The sequence below is a fragment of the Triticum aestivum genome, chromosome 1B, assembly GCF_018294505.1.
Source record: "Triticum aestivum cultivar Chinese Spring chromosome 1B, IWGSC CS RefSeq v2.1, whole genome shotgun sequence".
Lineage (NCBI taxonomy): Eukaryota > Viridiplantae > Streptophyta > Magnoliopsida > Poales > Poaceae > Triticum > Triticum aestivum.
Window position 1 is genome coordinate 472,083,774 of NC_057795.1, and position 15,061 is coordinate 472,098,834.

Sequence of the window (15,061 nt, forward strand, 5' to 3'; positions counted from 1 at the left end):
ACAACACCCTTGCACGCAACGAAGGTAGGAAGACACAAAACAGTTCCATCATGAGCACGAATACGTACGGCAAAGAGACAACTGAAATGTATGCTAACATAACAGACATTGTTCAGTTGCAGTATATCTCCAGCTTCGAGGTTCATCAGTGTGTGTTTCTTTGTGCTGTCATCGGTATAACCTATTTTCCAGGATAGCAAAACCGAAAGCTGATGATATTTCAAATCCATCAATGTCAAGGCGGCATACCAGATCGACGAGCCTTTTATTTTGGAAAATGAAGCAACACAGATATTTTTCTTGGAAGACACATTTGCACACAGTGAGACTGGAAAGTATTGCAAAGGTTTGAGTAGAGGAATTCGTTTAATGAAGTTGCACAACAAGATGATGTTTACACTGCTCCTGATGTACAAGATTTCACAGATGTTCCTAATATCTTTGAGAACCATCACGTCAATGACGCTGGCGAAAAGATTGTCTGTCGGGTTGTGGACATACAAGAGTTGATAAGAAGCCAACATTCGAGGACATTAAGGATGAAGAGGAAGATGACACTGTGGGCAATTACGATTCAGACCGATACACATGGCAAAGATGTTGACGCTGCTACTACAGATGATGATTAGATTGCATTTGTTGTATTTGCCTGTCAGAAGATGTTTTTTTATCTACTATGTGAAATTGTGTTTGCTATGACAACTGAAACCTGATGAACTTATTGTTTAGTATTTTGCTGTGAGAACATCACTTATTATGTATGTTGATTTGTATTTGGTGATTGTATGACGACTAAAACATGATGACATTGTTGTTTAGTTGTACTCATATTTGGCTCTGAAACTTTAATTTGATGACATAGTTTTCTGTTGGACCGCAATTTGCTCAACGTCTTTGAGTGGGAACAAAGCTGACCCGAGAGGGCCTCTGCTAATTTATTTATTTATTTGCAAAAGGGCCTCTGCTATTTATTTATTTATGAGCAAAAGGGGATACCCCGGGATTTCCGTTAATAGAAATCATTAGATGTTCACAACACTACGCCTAGCCTGCTAAACAGGTTTCATTCATTACTAGTTTCAGCAAAGTTCTCATGTCATAGCCACAGAATACATCACGAGTGCTACATACACTGCAAATAAAGAGACAATCATCCTACAGAGCACATCGATTTTGCCCATTATCTGCACAAGCTCTTCCATCTCCTCATTGCTGTCAAGGCCATTCAGCAGCTGTTCTTTGGCCATGGTCAGAGGAACTGCATCTTTAACCTTCTGTTGTACATCTTCCTCTTCTGCCGTTCCTTAAGTTACTTGTCCAACACCCCAACCTGCAGGTATTGGGATTCCTCGGCTAACCAAATAATCAACATAGCTGCATTCCCCCACATCAACAACTCTCCAGAAATACAAATCACATGAATCTTCCCTTTTCTGCACGAATGAAATTGGAAAATCATCAACCAAACTATTAAAAAATCAGCAATTGAAAGTAGCAGAACAACACTGAAAAATATTATTACCCCATGGTTCGGGCATTTGTAGAAGACTCGGCCAGGGTTGAGGATTGTGGTTGAGACGCGACGGATGACTCTGCGTGATTTGCAGCAGTGGCACCAGGCCAACCACAGCAGGTTGCGATGAGCAACCGACTGCCGTGCGTGTGCCGGCGGAGGTGTGATGAGACCCACAGGCGATGGTACGGGTGGTGACTTTGTGCATATCTGGTTTTTGCCTAATGAAGAGCAGGTGGACGAGCAGCCAGCGGACATGGTTGTTGCAGCCAGAGCTTCTGATGCTAGGCAGAGTAAGTAGAGAAGAGGATAATCAAACATTGGATATGTCAGTTTCGTTACTTGTAGAGTAGCATAGCACCATATATAGTCATAGTCTAGGTTTGGGTTCGAACCAACTACAGGAGCACGTCACTCTTTATTCAAAAACTCGCAACGTCTCTTTACTGGTACACTAGCTTGTTCTGTATGCCTTCTCAAGTCTTTGATTTTCTTTATGTATATTTTTGCGAGGAAGGAAGGAGAACAAAATTGAGAGTTTCGCCATGGTTCGCTCGCCGCGGCGCCGCCCTCCAGTGTTGTCAACATGGTGAACAACCGAGAGGAATAAGGAGATGACTGTACATGGTGAGGATGACAGTACGGACCCACCAAGATCATGGCAGTAGGCAAGCAAGTGTCTCCTTTATTACAAGAAAAAAGGGTTCCGCCTGATGGTTTCCTGACATCTGGTCGCACGCCACTGTCAACATAGTCAATAAGCGAGATAACTGCACAAGGAGCGGCAGACACCCGGGACCCAGCAACGCGCACAATAGTTATTTTTTCCGGGACAGAGAAGGGTATCAACTGGGTTGTGCGGGAGCCATGGCCCGTCTAGCCCAGGCTTTTATTTCATATGTTTACCACATGACCAGCCCAGTTTTTTTTCCTTTCTAAAAATGGCTAGCCCAGCTTTTTTTTTGCAGAATAACCAATGTAGGCCTACTTGCTTTTCTAAGCCCTGCTGGCCCGGAAATCTTTCAAGACGAGGAGAGATGCATTCGGGCTTGCCCAGAAAATGGGCTATAAGTAATAAGAAATGGGCTATAAGTAATAATAAATGGGCCGTAAAATTAAAAAAAGTTACAGCAAACAGGCAATTAGTTCCAAAATACTTTTTTCTTTCTGATTTTGATATTTTAAATTTCATTGTTTTTGTGCGGGTATAATTTCTTTGGATTTAAATTAAGGTATGTTTAGTTTTTAAATTAATTTGAATTTGGCTAGAAATTTCGGGTTGTATGCTATTTGGGACAGATTTGGAGGTTGACTTGTGGGTCTACTAGGTTAACGTGTACGAAAGGCTTTGTCAACTTAGTCCACAAACGATTATAGCAGCAGTGAGTGTGGGATGTTAATCCAACAGTCGTGCTTCTTCTTCAATATCTAATCTTCTTGCTCCAGCCACCCAAACCAGTGCTGGTGGGACTGCCTGCTCCCACCTCCCGTGGTCGGCTGTGCTGCCGCACAGGCCGCACCACCCGACCCTACTCCATCGCTGGCCAGGCCATTCCTCTACTCACCCACACCTCCTGTTATTTTCCAGTGACGGTAACAGAACCAGTAAACCCTCGTACTCCCCATCATGTGGGCAACCACTGCCGACTCTTCCCCGGCTCTGGGTCGTTCCCTTCCTAGGCCTTGCCGCCGTCCACCGCACTGGTGCTCTCAGCACGGCGTGGTCAATGTGGTCAACGAACGACATCCATCGAAAGAGGACTGTACGTGGAGAGGCTAACAATTGGGTACATGTCCGCACGAAAGGAAGTGCCTTCTTATTACGCGGAAAATAATTATTCCTCCACCTGACAGCTGGGACCCACCGGAAGGGCCTCTGTATTTTGTGGAAAAAACATTCCTCCCGCTGACAGCTCAAACCCATCAACTATATCTTCACAGCAAGGAAGTGCCTCCTTATTACGCACAGAAAAAAATGAATACCCCCGTGCTAGCTGGGACCCACCATAGTGGCAGGCTGATTTGTGGGCCTACTAAGTTGACGCGGATGGAGGGCTTTGTCAACTTAGTCAATATGAACGATTCTAGCTCCCGTGACCATACGATGTCCATCCAACGGGCATAGTGCTTCTTCAACCTCTGGTCTTCTTGCTCCAGCCACCCAAACCAGTGCCGGTCGTGCCGCCTACTCCTGCCTCCTGTAGCCAGCTCGACCACGCATGCCTCACCGCCCCGCTCTACTCCAACCTCTGGCCAGGACATCCCTCTACTCACCCACAACCCTTGTTATTCTAGGGCGACGGCAGCCTCACACCGCAGCTGAACCAGTCAACCCTCGTACTCCTCTCTGCGTGGGCATCCACTGCCACGTCTTCCCCGGCTCCGCGTCGTCCCCTTCCTAGGCCTCGCCGTCGTCCACCGCCTTGGTGCTCTCGGCGCGGTGTGGTTAATGTGGTCAAGGAACGACTTCCATCACAAGAGTACTGTACGTGGAGAGGCTGACAGCTAGGTCCACGGTCGCAGCAAGGAAGTGCCTCCTTATTATGCGTAAGATAATTATCTCTCCACCTAACAACGGGGACCCACCTGACGGGCTACCATATTTCATGAAAAAACATTTCCCCCTGACTGCTGGGACCCACCAGCTACATCTTCGCCTGCAAGGAAGTGCGTCCTTATTATGGGCAAAAAAATGATTCCCCCTGACAACTGGGACCCAACAGCTATATCTTTGCTCGCAAGGAACTGCGTCCTTATCCTCCCTGACAGCTGGGACCCACCCGGTCGAAGCATACGTAGCGTTGTTTGTCTTGTCACGAACGTGTACGTACATACTGGTCAATTGGTCGCTCTGCAACGATGAACTGTGGCCGAGTAAGTAGCATCACATGTCATAGTAGAGCCCCCCGTGTAGCAGTTCAGGCTATCCTGTCTAAACCGTGTACACGTACATACAGCCACATGCAAAAAATACGGCCATGTACATACATATGAGTGGGGTCTCAAAAAGCGTACTCACGCATACGGACGGCGAGGGCTCATGTACATGGAGAGGCAATGGGCGGCAGCGACGTTGGCCTGTTCATCTACAGCTAACCGGCTTGGTCGGAACGGAGGAAACAACGTCGTGTTTACCGGGTGCCAAGTGACTAGGTTGGAACACGTCGTGTTCATCGGGAGGCAACAGATTGAGTCAGAATGGATCGTGTACATTTGATCACCCACAAGTATAGGGATCTATCGTAGTCCTTTCGATAAGTAAGAGTGTCGAACCCAATGAGACGCATAAGAAATGACAAACGGTTTCAGTAAGGTATTCTCTGCAAGCACTGAAATTGTAGGTAACAAATAGTTTTGTGATAAGATAATTTGTAACAGGTAACAAGCAATGAAAGTAAATAAAGTGCAGCAAGGTGGCCCAATCCTTTTTGTAGCAAAGGATAAGCCTGGACGAACTCGTATATAAAGCAAAGCGCTCCCGAGGACACATGGGAATTACTGTCAAGCTAGTTTTCATCACGCTCATATGATTCGCGTTCGTTACTTTGATAATTTGATATGTGGGTGGACCGGTGCTTGGGTGTTGTCCTTTATTGGACAAGCATCCCACTTATGATTAACCCCTATTGTAAGCATCCGCAACTACAAAAGAATTATTAAGGTAAACCTAACCATAGCATGAAACGAGTGGATCCAAATCAGCCCCTTACGAAGCAACGCATAAACTAGGGTTTAAGCTTCTGTCACTCTAGCAACCCATCATCTACTTATTACTTCCCAATGCCTTCCTCTAGGCCCAAATAATGGTGAAGTGTCATATAGTCGACGTTCACATAACACCACTAGAGGAGAGACAACATACATCTCATCAAAATATTGAACGAATACCAAATTCACATGACTACTAATAGCAAGACTTCACCCATGTCCTCAGGAACAAACGTAACTACTCACAAAGCATATTCATGTTCATGATCAGAGGAGTATTAATATGCATTAAGGATCTGAACATATGATCTTCCACCAAGTAAACCAATTAGCATCAACTACAAGGAGTAATCAACACTACTAGCAACCCACAAGTACCAATTTGTGGTTTTTATAGAAGATTGGATACAAGAGATGAACTAGGGTTTGAGAAGAGGGTGCTCGTGAAGATGTTGATGGATATTGACCCCCTCCCGATGAGAGGATCGTTGGTGGTGACGATGGTGATGATTTCCCCCTCCAGGAGGGAAGTTTCCCCAGCAGAACAGCTCCGCCGGAGCCCTAGATTGGTTCCGCCAAGGTTCCGCCTCGTGGCGGCGGAGTCTCGTCCCGTGAGCTTGGTTATGATTTTTTCCAGGGTAAGACACTTCATATAGCAGAAGATGGGCACCGGAGGGCCACCAGGGGGCCCACCGAAGGGCCACCAATAGGGGTGGGCGCGCCCCCCACCCTCGTGGCCAGGGTGTGGGCCCCCTCTGGTACTTTCTTTGCTCAATAACTCATATTAATTCCAACAATGACTTTCGTGGAGTTTCGGGACTTTTGGAGCTGTGCAGAATAGGGTTTCCAATATTTGCTCCTTTTCCAGCCCAGAATCCCAGCTGCCGACATTCCCCCTCTTCATGTTAAACCTTGTAAAATTAGAGAGAATAGCCATAAGTATTGTGACATAACATGTAATAACAGCCCATAATGCAATAAATATCGATATAAAAGCATGATGCAAAATGGACGTATCATTCATCAGGAGGCAACCGGCTTGGATGGAATAGCCGATCGAAACGAGGCCTGGCGTACCGTAAAACGGAGGAAATGGCCTAGTGTTTGACTGCCTAGGGTCAAAATGGGATCCTGTTCATTGGGAGGGGTCTGGCGTACCGCAAAATGGAGGAAACAAACTTGTGTTTGAGTGCCTACGGTCGAAACGGGGTCCTGTTGATCGGGAGGGGAGTAGCGTACCACAAAGCGGAGGAAATGGACTTGTGTTGGAGTGCTACAGTCGAAACAGGGGTCCTGTTCATTGGGAAGGGTGTGGCGTACCACAATTGGGACTCCACGGGCTACTGTTCATCTCCACCATCGACCTCCTCCAGCCTCCACGGGCTACTGTTCATCCATCGTCGACCTCCTCCAGCCTCCACCTGCGACTATTCATCCAGGGGCTCCTGTTCATCCAGCCTCCACCACTCCTCCACCGGCTACTATTCAACCATCCCTCTCCATGGGGTCCTGTTCATCCACCCCTCCATGGGCTACTGTTCATCCAGGCCTCCACTGACTACTGTTCAACCAGCCCTCCACGAGGTCATCCTGTTCATCCAGCCCCAACCGGCTCGATCGGGGTCCTGTTCATCCAGCGGCAACGGCCTCTACACCCCCACGGGGTCCTGTTCATCCAACCCCCACCGAAAATTGTTCATCCAGCCCCCAACAACGCTCATTGTTCATCAAGAGGCAGCAGGTTCGATCAACTTCAGTTAGCAGTAGTAGCGAAGGAATCACTTCATCTGGTTCAGTTAACAGAAGGGATCGATCGGTTCATTAACGTAGCTAGTGCAATCGCTCGGGTTCAGTAGGCAAATGCTATGTCTTGAACTTGCGTTGGTTTTCCTCAAAGAGGAGAGGGTGATGCAGCAATAGTAGCGTAAGTATTTCCCTCAGTTTTTGAGAACGAAGGTATCAATCCAATAGGAGGCTCCTCAAAAGTCCCACACACCTACACAAATAAACTGAGAACTCGCAACCAACACAATAAAGGGGTTGTCAATCCCTTCACGACCACTTGCGAAAGTGAGATCTAATAAAGATAGTAAGATAAGATAAATATATTTTTGGTATTTTATAATATAGATGCAAAAAGTAAAGATGCAAAGAAAAGTAGATTGAAAGCAAATATGATAAGAGATAGACCCGAGGGGCATAGGTTTCACTAGAGGCTTCTCTCGAGATAACATAAGTATTACGATGGGTGAACAAATTACTGTCGAGCAATTGATAGAAAAGCGAATAATTATGAGATTATCTAGGCATGATCATGTATATAGGCATCACGTCCGCAACAAGTAGACCGACTCCTGCCTGCATCTACTACTATTACTCCACACATCGACCGAATCCTGCCTGCATCTAGAGTATTAAGTTCATAAGAACAGAGTAACGCATTAAGCAAGATGACATGATGTAGAGGGAGAAACTCAAGCAATATGATATAAACCCCATCTTGTTATCCTTGATGGCAACAATGCAATACGTGCCTTGCAACCCTTTATGTCACCGGGTAAGGACACCGCGAGATTGAACCCAAAGCTAAGCACTTCTTCCATGGCAAGAAAGATCAATCTAGTAGGCCAAACCAAACTGATAATTCGAAGAGACTTGCAAAGATAACTCAATCATACATAAAAGAATTCAGAGAAGATTCAAATATTATTCATAGATAAACTTGATCATAAACCCACAATTCATCGGATCTCAACAAACACACCGCAAAAAGAGATTACATCGAATAGATCTCCACAAGAGAGGGGGAGAACATTGTATTGAGATCCAAAAAGAGAGAAGAAGCCATCTAGCTAATAACTATGGACCCATAGGTCTGTGGTAAACTACTCACAACTCATCGGAGGGGCAAGGATGTTGATGTAGAAGCCCTCTGTGGTCGATTCCCCCTCCGACAGAGTGCCGACGAAGGCTCCAAGATGGGATCTCGCGGATACAGAAGGTTACCATGGTGGAAATTGTGTTTCGTCCGCCTCCCGGATGTTTTCGGGGTACGTAGGTATATATAGGAGGAAGAAGTACGTCGGTGGCCGCCCGAGGGGCCCACGAGACCGGGGGGCGCGCCCTCCTATCTCGTGGCCGCCTCGGCTGCTTCTTGACTTGCACTCCAAGTTCTCCGGATCACATTCGTTCCAAAAATCATGCTCCCAAAGGTTTCATGCCGTTTGGACTCCGTTTGATATTCCTTTTCTTCGAAATACTGAAATAGGCAAAAAACCAGCAATATGGGCTGGGCCTCCGGTTAGTAGGTTAGTCCCAAAAATGATATAAATGTGTAAAATAAAGCCCATAAACATCCAAAAGGGGTAATATAATAGCATGGAACAATAAAAAATTATAGATACGTTGGAGACGTATCAGCAAACACCTCACTCGGTTCAGTTAGAGCCCAACGCCTCGCACCCACGCGTGTACGTGTACGAGAGAAACATGCATCGCTCGGCCCCCGACCACCAATCGTAACCGGGAACTCCCTGATATTTTCCTCGCCCTCGCTTCTACCATAATTTTTTCCATCATTGACGGCCCAAAGAATGTCATGTAGGTGCGTCTCCGGCCCGCCCAGGATGAAAAGCCCATTTTCTGTCATGATTTTTTCATAGAAGTATGAGCCCACCACATCTATGATGATACCAGGTTTTGTCACAATTATTGTCATAGAAGTGTCATAAGCATGACAGGAAAAAATTCGTTCGGCCCAAAATGTCACGGATGTGTCTTTTTTTTGTAGTGCTAGCTCGCCAATAATCACACAATTAGCTACTCCCCAAAGACAACCACTGTCTGCGTGTGGCCCAAACATATGTATGGAGATGTGCGTTTGAATACACAATGGAACAACTTTGACGTGGCACCGTGCTTTCAAACCAGAAATCCCCACACTAAGCGAGCGTTAGTTGACGATGCATATGTATGTCACACCACACTTGGTGCCCTTGATGGGGATTCATGCATGCATGCGTGCATAGTATGCGCTCAAACTTAATTAGGTCTGAATCTCACCATGACCTATACTACGATAACACGAGCCAAAGGAAGAATCCGCCATGGTAACCTATCTTGTTGTCGGTCAAGGTGATCATGGATGTCCACGCGGGTCCACGAATATATATATATATATGCTTGTCTCTGATAAACACGCGAGGGAGTGTACCATTCAAATACACAACCACTACATGCATATGTATGGAGATGATGCGTGCATGCATGTTTGAATACCATTTCACAACATAGATGTGGCGCGTGCGTCGAAAATCGTACAGTCCCCACACAGAGCGAGATCGATTATGACATGTCATGGTACTAGCCACTTTGACTCGATGGGAAGGATTCATGTGTACACATGCATGTGTGCGCTCAGACTGTATCATGTCATCCCAGAGCATGACCTATATATATGCTGTATTACAAACAAAAGAAATAATCTCCTCCTGTCGGCGTTCTGGGAACGGGGGTCCCCAGACTTGCCTGCCTGCGGCCTGCGGCGTGGCTAAAGGGGCGGCCCATCATGGCCCATCTTCATCAGCACGAGCTCAAGACCCTCGCGAGGGGCCAAGCCTCACGGGGCGGACGACAAGAGGCTTCCTCAGGTGAGGCCTCGTGAGGCTGGCTCGCGAGGAGGCAGAGAGATCAAGGCGGGGTACCTCACGAGGTGCCCATGACGCAAGCCATGACGACCAAGGGTGCCAGGCCGTGCAGTGTCCTCCCTTTCCTCTTTGGTGCAAAGGGAGCAAGCGCAGGCAGGAGCATCAAGCAAAGGCATCCATTTCGGTGCAACAAGACCAAGACCAGTAGAACGGCAGGATGGAGGTCATCGTGGAGCCCAAGCCGGCATCACCACCAGAGCCTTTGGCAGGCGAGGACCAACTTTAGTCAGGATAAGTGTACTAGATGTTCCCCTTCAAAATGGCCAATTGTTGGCGACCTTCCCGCTCAATATTTGGGAGGAGGCCCAGGGCCTTTGCCTATAAATAGGACTAGCCACCACAAGGTAGGGAGGGAGATCATCGGACCGATCGATCGAGAGAGCGACTGAACTCCCCCTAGTAGTTCATCGCACCAGCCAAGAACAGACCCTCGTGAGGCTGTTCTTCCTTGTATTGTTCATCATCAACCCAAGAGGCAATCCACCACACCACACACTAGAGTAGGGCATTACACCACAATGGTGGCCTGAACCAGTATAAACTCTGTGTCTCTCGTGTTGTTCCCTTTGATTGCTTAGATCATAGCGAGGCGGTGAGGTGCAGGTAGGCAGAGCGTGAAATCTCCGTGCGCACCCCAGAGTTCAAACCTAGAGGGTCTGCCAGAACCCGAAATCCGACACCTTCTATGTCAAATTAACCTCTCTCATTGTCAGGCAAAGTAGTGATGGACCAAGCGGGCCCACAGATGGAAAGCATCGATATCGCTGCCGCTTAAGTGGCTGCTAGAGGACAACCACCATCGCTTTGCATGTGGGCCACATATATGTTGAATACCCAAAATGCACAACTTTGATGTGGCACATGCCTCAAAAACCTTAAAGTCCCCACACGGAGCGAGGTTCATGAAGCGTACTACATATGATGGTCCCCTTCCCCTTTTTCGACACATACTATATGCTCCTATCGTAATACAACCCAAAAAGAATCCTCCTTGATGGTGAAATTAATTAACCTCTCCCGATGTAGGTCAAAGTGTTGCATGCATCGACGATGGCCTCACGGGACCACAGATGGAAGCGTCACACTTAAGTGTCCTAGGATAACCACCGCCTGCATGCATGTGGCCCAAAGAGGTGTTGTGTGATGTTTGAATAACCAATTTCACAACTTTGATGTGGCATGTGCCTCGGAAACCAAAATGTCATGACACTGAGTGAGGTGTACTTGTTCACAGACACATACGTATAGTATATATCTAGTCCCCTCCCACCTCTTCGACGTGTACTATATACTCCCACCATAACACAAACAAAAAAGACTCTACCTTGCTGGTCAAATTAATCTCTTTGCCGACTGTTGGTCAACATGATGGACGACGACCTCGCGGGCCCACAGAAAGCGTCACACACGAGTATCGAGTGCCGTGTAGGACAACCATCGATTGCATGTGTGTAGGACCTTGAGAAGAGGTGTCTAGAGGGGGGTGATTAGACACTAAGTATCAAAGTTGCAGTTTTTAACTTCTTTAGATTTAAATGGAGTTTAGGCACAAGTTTAACATTCACAATACATAACAAGCAAGCATGCAAAGAGTATATGAGCAGCGGAAAGTAAAGCATGCAACTTGCAAGAATGTAAAGGGAAGGGTTTTGGAGGATTCAAACGCAATTGGAGACATGGATGTTTTGTCGTGGTTCCGATAGGTGGTGCTATCGTACATCCACGTTGATGGAGAGTTCAACCCACGAAGGACTTGCATGAGTCCACGGAGGGCTCCACCCATGAAGGGTCCATGAAGAAGCAACCTTGTCTATCCCACCATGGCCGTTGCCCACGGAGGACTTGCCTCACTAGAGGTAGATCTTCACGAAGTAGGCGATCTCCTTGCCCTTACAAACTCATTGGTTCAACTCCACAATCTTGTCGGAGGCTCCCAAGTGACACCTAGCCAATCTAGGAGACACCACTCTCCAAGAAGTAAAAAATGGTGCGTTGATGATGAACTCCTTGCTCTTGTGCTTCAAATGATAGTCTCCCCAACACTCAACTCTCTCTCATATGATTTGGATCTGGTGGAAAGAAGATTTGAGTGGAAAGCAACTTGGGGAAGGCTAGAGATCAAGATTCATATGGTAGGAATGGAATATCTTGGCCTCATCACATGAGTAGGTAGTTCTCTCTCAGAACTGGTAAGTTGGAAGTGTAGGTTTGTTCTGATGGCTCTCGCCACGAATGAAGAGGAGGTGGAGGGGTATATATAGCCTCCACACAAAATCTAACCGTTACACACAATTTACCAAATTCCGTGGGACCGAATCAACAAACTCGGTCGGACCGATTCAGTAAACCTAGTGACCGTTAGTGGTTTTCGGTGGGACCGATATGCAACTCGGTAGGACCGATATGGTTAGGGTTAGGGCATAACGTAATCTCGGTGATACCGATTACACAAACTCGGTGAGACCGATTTTGGTAATTAGCTAACCAGAGAGTTGGTCAGGCAAACTCGATGGGACCGATTACTCAAACTCGGTGGGACCGATTTTGGTAATAAGTTAACCAAAGAGTTTGCATTGTAATCTCGGTAGTACCGAGTGCTCAAACTTGGTGAGACCAATTTTGGTAATGGACATACACAGAGAGATTACAATCCCATCTCAGTGACACCGAGATCCCTATCGGTGAGACCGATTTGTCTAGGGTTTGTGGAAGTGGCTATGACATATGAACTCGGTGGCGCCGGATAGAAAGAATTGGTGGGGCCGAGTTTGACTTTAGGTTTAGGTCATATGTGTGGAAGTGAGAAAGTAGTTGAGGGTTTTGGAGCATATCGCTAAGCACTGTGGAGCAAGAAACTCATTAAGCAACACCTCATCCCTTCTTGATAGTATTGGCTTTTCCTATAGACTCAATGTGATCTTGGATCACTAAAATAGAAAATGAAGAGTCTTTAGCTTGAAGCTTGAGCCAATCCTTTGTCCTTAGCATCTTGAAGGAGTTCCCACATGTTTTAGTCCATGCCACTCCATTGTTGAACTTATCTGAAACATACTAGTTAAAAGTGTTAGTCCAACAAGAGATAGGTTGACATTAATTACCAAAACCACCTAGGGAGCACTTGTGCTTTCAATCTCCCCCTTTTTGGTAATTGATGACAACATACATCAAAGCTTTAGATAAAGATATAAAGAATAGCAAGTAAAGCTTTGGAAAGACATGTAACAAGCATAGGCTCCCCCTACATGTATGCAATCATGTGAATATGGAATATAGAAGCATGTGAGAGCATAACCATGATAGAGTAGGCAATGTGTTACATGTATCTTGGCCATATGCATCAGAGCAAAGAATATTGAAGAAAATACCTTCATGCTCATGAGTCCTTCTTGCAAACAGTATGTGCATCAGCAAGAATTCCTCATACACATGATTGTGATGCATATACTTACCTTGTAGTCTTGAGTTGGCTTAGGATGGAATGAACCTGCGTAAACAAGGTTAGATAACACAGGTACATCTACTAGCCAGAGCAAACAGAAGAAACCACAAGAATGCCAAGACTGGGATGACATGTAGAGAGTGAGTACTAAGTACCACATTGGACTAGACATGTCCCCAAGGGTAAAGATATGCAATGAATTTAAATGATTTCTTTCCCTTAGATGTCTTGCTCCCCCTGAATCTAGCATGGGATACTGGGAGAAGATAGGGAACAGAAAATCAGAGCTGAAAGATATAAATGAACAGAGCTAATGCAAATAAGCACATATGAACATGTCTTTCCCCTCAAGAAGACATGTGGCATCTCTCCTCTTGAACACCAAGCATCTGGGATCCTTGAGAAATACTTTCTACTTGAGTATTCTCTCCCCCTGGAGATCTCTTTCTCCCCCTGTGGAAGTAATACTCTCTCCCTTTTGGAAGTGATAAGCTTGGATGTGATCTCTCTCTCCCCCTTTGACATCAATTTCCAAGAAGGGTTTGATCCTTGAGTCACAGCACAAAACATTTATATAAATGTGATGCTTGTAGAGGATAAGATTCATTGAGTGGAGCTGGATCAGAAGAAACACAGAATAAGTGGCAAACTGTTTTTCCTGTTGTGAAATTGGTGGCACCGAGTGGTATGCTTCGGTTGTATCGAAAGGATTCAGCTGGACCGAAAACAACAAATCGGTGAAACCGAGTTCATCACAGAGAAAACACTTGTCACCTCAGCTCACTAGACTAGTAAGATTTCACAAAGATTTGCAAGGAATTTACTGAATGATATGCAATGAATTGGATGCAGGAAATGCAGAGCAAGCAGAAAGAAATCTAGATGAAGTTTTTTTTTGAAAGAGGAAACAAATATGCATGAGACAAATGCAAAAGCACAGTAAAGAACACGAGAGAACTTTATCTAGAGATGGTCGGCGACAAAGTCACCTATGTTAGAGTATATTGACTTAGGAGTCAAGTGAGTTCACTTGATCATAGGTCATACTCATCATTTAAGCTCAAAATGGGGTTACCATTTTTTTAAGCATCTTGATGTATTCACATCTTGTCGAGTTGCTTTAGCTCATGACTCAGAGTAAAGCTTCTCTAAGATGGAATAACATACCTTGGTTGGTGGTGTTGACCATGTAGTTGATCTTGTGTGGGTTGCTCAAGGTTGATGTAGCTCATCAAGAGTTGGGAGCACCACTTGGAATTTGAGTCCATCTACCTACATGGGTTAGTCCTTGCACGGAAGAGCACTTGTGTATCCAATAATGACAATCATGAAGCTCAACATAGAATTTGTCAAAGGATATGTTTGAATGGTTCCATGCTTCCTTGTCTTCAACCACCATAGTGTAGAGACTTGGTGATGTAGAGATTGCTCAAGATGTGAGTAGATTACAATCTCATGGAATTTGATTCAACCAAGTACCTACATGGGTTATATAACATGCAAGATGCAAATATATCCAAGACATAAGATTTTCATCATAAGAGAAATATCAAGGATTAGTCATAAGCTCATGTCTTGCATGTATCCAATGGAGTTTCTACTCCAAGTTTGAAGCATCTATGATGTTCAATTCTCCTCTCAACCTGCAAAACACTTTCTCATCAAGAGGTTTAGTGAATATATCCGCTAATTGCT